The sequence below is a fragment of the Typopeltis vanoorti genome, unplaced genomic scaffold, assembly GCF_054136105.1.
Source record: "Typopeltis vanoorti isolate ZY-2024b unplaced genomic scaffold, IOZ_Tvanoo_1.0 HiC_scaffold_24, whole genome shotgun sequence".
In the NCBI taxonomy this organism is placed as follows: Eukaryota; Metazoa; Arthropoda; class Arachnida; order Uropygi; family Thelyphonidae; genus Typopeltis; species Typopeltis vanoorti.
The window spans coordinates 1,126,752-1,138,849 of record NW_028328064.1 but is presented as its reverse complement, the minus strand read 5'-3'; the positions used below and the strand labels follow the sequence as shown (position 1 = coordinate 1,138,849).

Genomic DNA, 12,098 nt, shown 5'->3' with positions numbered 1-12,098 from the left:
TCCAATTGCGCTACAGTTTTGTATCTACTGTTTTCTGTTTAGTTGCGATGTGTGGGTTTCAAACTATATTCTAAGTTTGGCTATAATAAATAACAAGAGACAAGATTTTCATGGAAACATACCACCAAAATTAAAACTAAAATAAAGTACTAAAAATACAACTCAGCTGGTTTCGACGAATCCCTTTAGATGGAAAGATCTGGCTTCGAATCCTGTCTAGGACGAGAAGAACCTAATCAGAACTTTTCAACGGGTAGTGAGTTAGCCGGTCTCATACGAAGGTGTGTAGAATTTCCTCTCGAAGACTCGAGTTTTCAATCACTGACCCGGAGAACAAATCCCACTTACACACAAAATATATTTTTTAGGCATAAGATTAACCATCTTATACTAAAATTGAAGTGACAAAAGCCAAATCTGAGCAGCCGGTGGGTCTTAACGGCCTATTAGCAATGGTGGATTATTATTACTATGTATAAAAAAGACAGCATTTTTTATTTAAAATCAGTACAAAAAAGTAGTGTTGCCACTACTTTCCTCGTCAAACTAATCATTGCCAAATAAATAAAGCATCATTTGCTCAATAGAATGACAGAAATAAAGGACGTGCTTCAAATCCTCAGTGCCATATATACATGGGATGCGAGAAATAGATTCCTTGTGCCTAGTAGCTATATTTAAATTGGATTCAAATTTAAAAAATATATATATGTTTTTCAGTTATTTTACCGGAGTGTTGGCTTTTCCTTAATGTGCATGAAAACATTTTCTCAAAATTAAATAATAATAATAATAATAATAATAATAATAATAATAATAATAATAATAATAATACTTATTATTATTATTATTATTATAAATTCTCTTATTTCGAATTTCACTTTTACAAACTACAGTGCTTTGAAAAAACAGAAGCTTGAAACAACAGTGAGAATCAGAAATGAAACAGTTCATAATTACTTTCCTTTTCCCATTTCTCGAATAAAATTAATAAGAGAACTTCTCTAACCGTTTCTTCTTTGCACCTGTTTATTTTAAATGTTTTCTGATATATCGTGTGGCATAAATGGCAGAAGATAAGCTATGGCTGATTAACGCTTGTAAGTATTACCTACAAGAGGTAATTCCTTTTCTTTCTTTTTTTCTTTTCTCGCTAACTTAATCTATCATATAAAATATTATGATGCATAAGAGGATTTTAGAGTGAAAAACCATCGATGAGTCCTTGATTCCCTAGAGGTCCCAGATAATAACAATAATAAAAACATATCCTGAAACGAGATTTGTCAATAAAAGCTTCTGTTTCAGAAAATAAATAATTGTCCTAAAATTTCCTTTTTTTTTTTTTAAGTCAATTTTTCGTGCAGCAAAAGAAAGGGGTCAATTACGTTTTAAGTCTATTTTTTACGGAAACAATATTAATAATATTGTTTAAATATTATAATATTAATATTAGATGTTATAATATTAATATGAAATTTTATTGTATATTAATATTACATTGCATTAAGTTATATCAACATTATTATTATTATTATTATTATTATTATTATTATTATTATTATTATTATTATTATTATTATTATTATTATTATTATTATTATTATTATTATTATTACTACTACAAACTATACTCAATAGGTATAAGAGGATCATTGCATACATGGTTCAAGAACTACCTCACAAATAGAACACAAGTAAAAAAATAGGTACATGTCACAGCCGGGATATACAAAAAAAAAAACACGGTGTCCCTCAAGGCGCCATATTAACACCCACCCACTCTATTCAACATATACATTAATGATGTTCATAACATGCCCATAAGAAGTCAAATATTTCAGTACGCAGATGACACCGCACTACTAGCAATCCACACAGACATCAACACGACTCTCTCTCTCCAAAGCACAACAAGACCTAAACGAAATCACAAAATACTTCCACCAAAACGCAATTCTAATCAACGGCACCAAAACACAGACGTTGATAATACACAACCCAAGAATCATACGCCCCGCATCACTATCGATACACTGTTACACATACCGCTGCGTTAACAACCAAAAAAAAAAAAAACTGTCAACGTCCCGAAAATCTGTAACACATGCAAATTAATTACCTTGGTCTCTACATAGATTGCCACCTTAAATGGACAAAACATATAGAATGTCTACATTTAACACACGTGAACCACAGTAGTAGGTTTTTTATTACGTACATATTTCGTCCTAGGTATCTTAGGACATCATCAGTACAGTATGGCAATACTAGGAATGACAAAAGAAAGCGCGCGTACGTACAAAGGAATCCAAATTGCGTGCAGTGGCGCGTAGCGGCCTGAACTTAAATTAAATTAAAACTAATTACAGTTAAGTTATTATTTTACACAATTTTGTATGACAATTTCCCATACTTTAGGGATGGCAAGAACATCATTGCGTTTACATTCCGAACAAGAGTTACTTCAGTTTTTAGAAAAAATCAACCTTCTTCACTCTCGCATCAAATTTACATTAGAAAGATAATCCCCACAAGGCATCCCCTTTCTGGATTTACACCTCCAAAGACAAAGATGGAGACGGTTCTATCTCCACCTCTGTCTATCGCAAACCGACATTTTCAGGTACATTCACAATGTTTCAGCTCATCATCTCTCTCAAAAATTTGGCATCATTAAATCATTGGTAACCAGAGCACACAGAGTATGCTCCTCCGAGGATTCTCTAAAACAAGAATTGGAAATAATCAAAAACACAGCCACTCTAAATGGTTACAATCTCAAAACAACTCATAAAAATCAGCAGCAATTTCTCTGCACTTCAACCTATACAAGGACAACCCTATAGGATTCCCATACCTTATATCAAAGGCATCTCCGAACGGCTCTCGAAAATTATGAAGAAATACAATCTTTCTGCCACCTACAAACCCATCAACCAGATCCAAAACTTGTTACCCACGCCTAAAGACAAACTTTCACGTATGCTACTAACTGGTGTACACGAGAATCCATGCTCCTGTAAACGCTCTTATTTTGGACAGACAGGCAGATCAGTTTTCAAACGCATTTCGGAACATCAAGACCATATCCACCTCATCAAACCGCATAAATTAGGCCTAGCTCAACACGGAGTTGAAACCCCAAACAACAAGATCCATTGGAAAACGACAAAACTTCTACACAGATCTTCATATAAATATGAACGTTTATATAAAGAAAGTGCTGAAGCCCTACTCCATAGACCAAATCTAAACCGCAATGAGATACTTGCCATCCCTAAAGTATGGGAAATTGTTATACAAAATTGTGTAAAATAATAACTTAACTGTAATTAATTTTAATTTAATTTAAATAATTTAATTCCATTTAATTTAATTTTAGTTCAGGCCGCTACGTGCCACTGCATGCAATTTGGATTCCTTTGTACGTACGCTCCCTTTCTATTGTCATTTCTAGTATTGCCATACTGTACTGATGATGTCCTAAGATACCTAGGACGAAATATGTATAATAAAAAACCTACTACTATGGTTCACGTGTGTTAAATTTAGTCATGAATTCTACACAGGTTTCTCTATATAATCAAAACATATAGAATACCTACATACCAAACTCCTGATCATCGCAGCAAAACTCTTCCAAGTAAAAGACATTATTCCATCTAACATAAACAAACTCCCGTATCACGGTATCTGTGAATCCCTATACGGTATAACAGTCTATAAACACATCAACCAGCCACCTAACAAAATTAGAAATATTACATAAAAAAACATTGCCTCAACAGTTATCTGGACACCTAATACGCACTAATATCCGACCAGCACATGGTGACACACAGAATCCTGAGCATTAAAAACCTGAAACACTACATCATATTAATAAGGAATTACTTCAACATCAGCTATCGAAACAGCAGAGACACATATCGTATAACATGTCCTACAACAACTCTCTACATCCCTACACCCTTCAACAACTCATACGGTTCTTTTGTCAGATCACATCAGATACCCACGCAAGTCAACAACCTACCAAGAAATTTAAAACACATAGACAACTACAGAACATTAAATCACGCACTCTGGAAAATATACCACCGAAGTTAATATATCATTAACACTAATATACACATCACAAATCACCAGAATCCAATGCCTACATCCCATACATAAACAGTAACAGCAACATAAATAGTGAAGGTTAATCCCATTCTCTTCTTAAAAGCTAAGCTTGGCTTAGCTTTTAAGAAGAGAGTGGAGAGACTGTAGATAAGTGAGGCGGATTAATCCGCCTCACTTATCTACACGAAATCATCATGATCAAAGACTGCAGATTATGTAACAAAACAGTCAGTAAGGAGTATAATAATAATAATGAAGATACTGATATTAAAAAAAATTGCGCATATGTAAATATGCTGTATAATAATAAGCTATGATATTGATATTGAAAAAACAAATATGTACATTTATATTTAAAAAAAATCCCAGTACTCTACATTTTGTACTGAACAGGAAATGTGTATATATATATATATATATATATATATATATATATATATATATATATATATATATATATATATATATATATATATATATATATATATTATTATTATTATTATTATTATTATTATTATTATTATTATTAATGTATGTAATATATCTGAGACATTATAAAATGTTAAAAAAATTATACGTAATGCAAATGCTTTGTAATGTAAATGTATGGATATATACAAAATGTACTTGTATACAAAAAATGTTATTATTAAAAAAATATGTTAGCAGTATGTGTAAATACCTGTATGAAGATATTAGTGTGCAAGTACGTATTGTAAATATTATATGTGAAAAATAATAAAATTATTATTATATGGCATGGAGCTGTTGTCCCAATCTATGGAATGGTTTCAAATTGAGAAATGATGTGCGAATCCAGAGGTGTCTATTCTGTTGTTATTGACATCTCCGACGTGTTCTTTCTTTCGAATTTCTAGGCTTCGTGAAGTTTGGCCTACGTAAGTCAGTCCACAGGAACACGGTATGCTGTAAACTCCTGCGTATTTGTAGAGAGCGATGCTGTCCTTAGGAGATCTTAACATGTGCCGTGTAGTTAAAAATATTTTGTATTTTGTATAACCCCGAAACCATCAGTCTGGTGGAGATATGTTGACGATGTGTTCATCGTTTGGAATGACACGGGAGATACCTTACATGAATTCCTCCAAAAAATAAATTCTTTCCATCATAAAATTAAGTTCACATTAGAATTAGAAAACAACCATCAATTACTTTTTTTGGATGTAAAATAATAATAATAATTATTATTATTATTATTATTATTATTATTATTATTATTATTATATTAATAATTACCTTCACGATTTATATAATACCACTTCGTATTTCTAAGTATTACAATTTAAACATTATAAATATGTCATATAAAGTAGTATATTAGCGTACATTGCTATTTCAATTATCCGCGTGCCACAGTCACGAGAAAAGTGACGTATGTAGCTGTGCTCGAGCAACCGACTTCAGCCGTTTGTATTCGAGAACAACAAATGAAACGCTAATAGAAAAAAATTAGATCAATCCACTGAAAGTTAGGACTGGGAGGTTTTTCCCTTTTGAGTTCTCGGCCTGCATTTTATCATCAATAGGTTAGGTAAATTCCCCAAACATCGGCGTATTGTTACTAAATTAATTTTAAACAGATTTATATTCCAAATAAATAGTTTTTACACATTTGCAGGCTATTAAATTGCAGGTAAGCCATGTTGATTTTTGTATGTGTAATTAATTCGCAGAATGTTTTTTTTTCCCTTCAATAAGCTGACTTTCTATATTGCTGTCGTAAACAAGATAGTTTAATTTTTTTATTGAAGCATAATGTATTCATTTACAAAATATAATTTAATTATTTAATAATATAATATAATTTAATTCAGAAATTAATGTTATTACTGGATAGTAATTTAGTATTTATTAACTATTATAGCGATTAATAATTTCAGATATTTTGTGGAGTTTTAATTTTTTTTTTTAAATTTAAGTAAGGTAACGGATGTGGAATATCGTTTAGCTTTTTGAATTTTAAACTAATCGCAAATTAAATTTTGTCAGGTTAATTCGAAGCGATATCTATTGACTATTTGAAATTTCTTATTATAAAGAGATGATCTACTATGCGTTAGTATTTCAAGATAAATCAATATTGAGTTTTATTATGATTTTCAATTAAGAATTGTGATCATTTATTTGTTTCGGGGAAATGAATGTAAAAAAAAAAAATGGAAAAGCATGCATAGCTTCTTTTGCATTTTTTAAAAATTCAAAGTTCTTATTATTTATCATAGTAAATATGATATTTTAAGGCAAATATTTACCTGCAGAAGCAGCACTATACAAAAATTTAAATGAATGTTAATAGTAGTAATTATAATTTTTAAAAACGAGTGAAATTATTAGCAGCCATATATTTATATGCAAAGTTAACGGCGCCGTTAACTTAGTGGATACCAGTAAGTTAACAGCGCCATTCCAGCGATGCGGCCAAGTATTAGATAGCTTTTTAATTCTTGTAACGTTTTTTTTTTTAAAAAAACTGTCAGGAATGCACTGATAAATAAACACTGATTCAGTTGTTAATATTTTGGAAGGTAATACTTATTGTATATTAATTCTTAGCAGAAATACTTCACGCTTTTGTCTACGATATTTATGTTACTTATTTCAGCTCGCAGAACCATGAAAGAAAAGAGTTCCTTCTTTGAAGTCGATAAAATAAATATTATCATTGTAATTCTAAGAATAAGTATATTAAAAGCTCCAAAGTTTTTCTCATCATGAGCGACGGAAAAAGTGAAACATTGCTGAATTTAAACTAACAGATATGCGTCACTAATTTTCCTAATAACACTAAGTATTTATTAGGCGTATTGATACATCAAAGTAATTCTCATCTTGTACTGAATAACGTAACATTACGATGTAAAAGGTACTGTACTTGCTGACGCTATTCATTCCATATTAGTTTTTTCGCATTAGTTACTGTTGATCAATGTGGAATTAATATTTACATATAAATAATTACAGATTATTTTTAAATAGCAAATATTATCTGGGTTTAAAAATAATCGATGAACTTGCTGCATTATTTTATTTTATTTTATTTTTTAAAAGGTGATGTGCTATTATAAACACCAATAATATTAATTGATATTTCTATTAGATAATAGCAAGATTAAAGAGGGAATCGACCAGGATTTCGGAGCCATACATATACTCTTGGAGGGTAATGGATGGCAGTGCTTTAGCCAATGAAGTTTTAACTGAGGCTCGGCTGTTGCTGTTACCCTCCTGCCATGATCAGAGCTTTAATAGCTGAATAACACCTTAACCCTACACTGTCCTCTACAGATAACGAGAAAGATGAAAAACAGTCTTGCTTCGCCCCTTTAAGCCAGTCCTTTTAAGAACTTAAGATAATTTATGTGGTATTTTACATGTAATTTTTTTAAAAAATTCTTTCTGCTATTTTATAACAGACATTTCGCTAATTTTTTATTACGCTTAAATATGTATTCTTTCTATTCGTAGATTAATATTAATCTGGATGAGGACAGCTCAGACTTTCTTATGTGCATTATTGTACAATAAATAGTTGTTTAAGAAAACATCTTCTTCTTCCTATCCAGGTTCTAGGCCAAGTGGCCTGTTCCGGACTCAGCCTATCTTCTTCTTGGTCGTCCCCTATTTCTTGTTTCTATAGGCTTACATGTTAAGATCGTTTTTGGCAATCTTTCTCTCTGCATTCTTGCTATATGGCCTAGCGAGTTTTTCCTATATTTAATCACTGAGTCTGTTATGGAATTAATTTTAAGATTTTTAATTATTTCATTATTTTCTTTTTTATCTAATAGGGTTAGTTTTTCTGTTTTTCTAAGGAATTTCATTTCTGCTGTCTGAATTCTCTGTATATCTGTTTCTCGGAAAGTCCAGATCTCACTTCCATATAATAGTGTAGGTTTGGCTATTGTTTGTAGCTCTAAATCGTGTGTGTTTCTGTACGTACTTAGGTTTAAAGGTTCTGTTAATTACTCCAGTGATTTTTATAAAGTTTATCATCTTAAATTCAATATCGATTTCATTTATGTAAGATAGTTTACAGCCTAGGTATTTGAAATTATAAACTTGTTCAATTATTGTATTATTTATTACTGTTTTACTTCTGACAGGGATATCTCCATGAAAAGCCATGACTTTAGTGTTCTCCGTTGCCATTTCTAGGCCATATTGTTGTATAATATTATTTAAATTATAGAATGAGTTCTGCAGTTCGTCTTCAATCTTTTCAAAGATGATCTAATCATCAGCAATGAGTGGTGTGTCTATTTTTTGTATGTCGATTAATTTGGAAGCCACATATATTTACCTCTCTCCATTTTTTGATAATTTTGTCCTTATGTATGTTAAATAATATGGGTGATAAAGGACAGCCTTGACGGACTCCTCTATTTATTGGTTCCCAAGTAGATATGGTATCATTTTGCCTTATTTCATTATTGTGGTATGTGCTCAATAGAGTATTGTATAGTTGGTTTCCCATAGTTTATTTCTCAAAATTTTATCCAATGCTTTTATTTATATAATCAATGAAAGCTATGTGTTTCAATATTGTATTCTCTATGTTTTTCTATAATTATTTTTAAAATAAAAGCGGAGTCTATACATGATCATCCCTTACGGAAATCGTTCCGTTCTTCTCCTAGCTGTGATTCTATATAGGATATTAATTGTTTGTTAACATCTTTGCATTGATTTTATAACCTGCATTGAGGAGGTTGATGTCACGATAGTTATTGCAATCTGTGTTTTGTCCTTTTTTTGTAAATTGGAATCACTAGAGCCCTACCCCCAGCTATTTGGGGATTTTCCCTCTTTGTATATTTGGTTTATAAGTTTCAGAAATCTGGTATTAAATTCTTTACCTGAAAATTTAATACGTTCTGTCTTTATATTATCTTCTCCTGGTGACTTGCCTGTTCTGCTTTGTTTGAGGGTGTTTTGTAGTTCTTCATATGTCAATTCATCTATATTACTGATGTTGTATTTCAAGGAAAATTCTTGTATCAAGGATTTATCATGCTACAACTTATGGAAATAATCCTGCCAGGTTTCTGGTTCGATTATATCGATTTTTGTTCTTTCTTTTAAATCGTTATTTATTTTTTGAGGATTCTATACGTGTTAGGTCTTTTTAATGTGCAGTCCCATTCTAATTTTACTATAAAATGTTCATATGTTTCTCTATTTGTTTTCCTACATGCTTTCTTTGCTATTGCCCTTTTCCTTTTATATTCACTGCGCGATTCATCTGTCTTTAAATTTAGTCATTTTTTAGCCACTTTTTTTCTTAAATTATCTGTTTGATCACTTCGTCCCATTGTCTTAGACTGTGTCATATCCATTTTCTTTTTGTTCCCAAACTCTCCCTTGCAACATTTTCTAATATATATTTGATGTTTGAGCATTCTTCTTCCACTGTCCTACTTTCCTTGATTTTACTCAACCAATCCCTAATTCTATTCTGATACAAGCCTCTGATATTCTCATCATCTAAGAGTTTAATCTTAATATAGTTCTGTGTTTCTATTTTCTTTGTGTTTTTTCCCTTCTCTCCCATTTTGATTTCCATTTAATTTTCCCTACCAATAAGTAGTAGTCTAACTCTATCTCTGCTCCTCTGTATACTCTGATTTGTATGATCGTATTTGATAATTTCATATTAACTATTATATAGTCTATGATGCTGTTTTGTATTTCTTGCCTGCCAGGTGAATCTGTGAATATTTAAATGAATGTTTAAGAAAACATGATGATATAACACACACACACACACACACACACACACACACACACACACACACACACACACACACACACACACACACACACACACACACACACACACACACACACACACACACACACACACACACACACACACACACACACACACACACACACACACAAATTACAGCCAGATCGTTGTATCTTCTTTGTAATCAATGTGGTCTATATAAGATAGGCCGCCAGCTAGCATACAGGACCAAACCTCGAACCTGATAGTAACAAATTCTGCGGCTTACAGATCAGATATTCATAAATTTGCTGCCACTTATTCTGCTAATTCATGTCTATAGGGAGTTCAAGTATGACGGCATGCAGAGGAATCTTCATGTATGACCAGGAGATCGGTTTCTTTCTGTGTAGGCGGTAGTACGTTTGCGAGTCTCCCCCCCCCCCCCTCGTTCCATGCTTCTATTATTCTATTCATCTGTTCTTCGCCGCATCTGAAAAAAAAATTAAAAGATTACCAACTGTGTATACTATCGTGATGGAACTGGACTGCAAGAGGCTAAGGATTTGGGGGAGGATGTGCTTGTGGATTCTGTGTTTATTTTCAAAGGTCACATTGCAAAAGCGCTGAAATGATTCACATGATTACTTGGTTATTGAAGAAACCACACTGACAAGCAGAGATCAGGAGGCTATTACTGATAATGTACTCTCTGGAATGTTGTACACAGATCTGGTGAACTATGTTGGAGGTGTGGAAATGATCCAGAGGCGAGTTACCAAGATGGTGGCAGGTCTAAGGGAACCTCCATATAAGGATAAATTGAAGAGTTGCTTGCCACATGAATTGGCTGATAGACAGAAAAGTGTGAGGAATATAATAGAGACATTGAAGTTACTTAAAGGATTTAATACAGTTGCTTAAGAGGAAATTTTTCAATACATAACTAATATATGTGGGGAGACCTAGGAATAATTCTAGGAAATTTAGTAAGGAAATGATGATTATTTTGCTTCGAAAATCGTAATTGAGTGGAATGGGTTGCCAGAATCTGCCTTGTTATTGTTCAATAAAAGGTTAGTGAACTGTCAGCGATGAATCCACAGATTCTATGGACTTGCTCATATATAATAATATGATGACTGCCGACTTAATTAAACACAGTTGCCCATACACGGAACTGATGTACTGTACGTATGTGACCTTGTTTATGCGGATCAGACAGAAATAAAAGTTACTGATGTACTCTCACCTATCCTCTACTGCGATGAAAGGCAAACTAGTCTGGTGGGCCATGGACATGTTGCTCACTCTCTGATTGGTTCGAATCCCACAGTATATACAATTGTTTGTGTATACTTAGTGACCCGTAAAGTAGTACAAGCCGAGGCAACTCGTGGTAAAGGTAGAATAAGCTCTAATCACTATTCTTAATATTTACCCTTAATGCAAAGCCCATCTCCTTTAGGAGATGTATGATGCTATGCATTAAAGAAAAGGGGGGCCACTACCCAGACCGGTTTCGACCTTTATTGAGGTCTCATCAGTGGGAGCCAGGCTTAGAAATATTAAGGTTAAGTAATACAGAGCTTATAAGTATTTTACCAAAACAAGTTACCATAAGGTGCTTTGAGAGCTTATTCCACCTTAACCACGAGTTGCCTAGACTTGCACTACGTGCAGGCGTAAACGTGACTTATTTGTCTGTTTGCTTACTTAGGAAGTGGAGTAAAACCAGGTTTAAAATAACTTGGCATCTTTAACATATAATATACCCAAGGTAAAAAAACAATGGCTGAATACTGACGGAGTTTGAAAAACATTGTGATAGGATGTCATGTTGCAGGCTTATCTGTTCGACATATTATTGACAATACGTCGATACCATACTGACATGGAAGCGCAGGTAGTCAACTGCAAGTGCTACCCGCAGTGGACGACTCACCACACTCACCGAACCTAACCGTAGGGTGTTAAAAAGAATAATATATAAAAACCGCTATTCATCGGCTTACAGGTTAAATGCGGAGTTCCGAACATCGACTGGAACACGAATCTGCACAAAAACATTAGAACCGAGGCTTATAACATGCATTTCCATAGTAGGACCGCAATATGCAAGCCTCACATTACCCGAACCAACATGCAACGTTATCTTCAGTACTGCGAAGCGCGTGCGCAGTGGGACGAGGAAGCTGGGAAATCTGTGTTATGGAGTGAT

At 32.9% G+C, this 12,098-nt stretch overlaps 1 protein-coding gene across 2 annotated transcripts in view; it reads left to right on the top strand.

Moving 5' to 3' along the window:
* The first annotated feature begins 5,597 nt into the window (after positions 1-5,597).
* Positions 5,598-12,098, top strand: part of LOC150092167 (uncharacterized) — a 74,653-nt gene continuing 68,152 nt past the window's right edge. Inside the window, exon 1 of one of the 2 annotated variants that reach the window (XM_090415246.1) lies at positions 5,598-5,782. The gene's annotated coding sequence lies outside the window, so the exon portion shown is untranslated. The remainder of the gene's footprint in view (positions 5,783-12,098) is intronic. The other variant, XM_090415245.1, reaches the window with a different exon arrangement.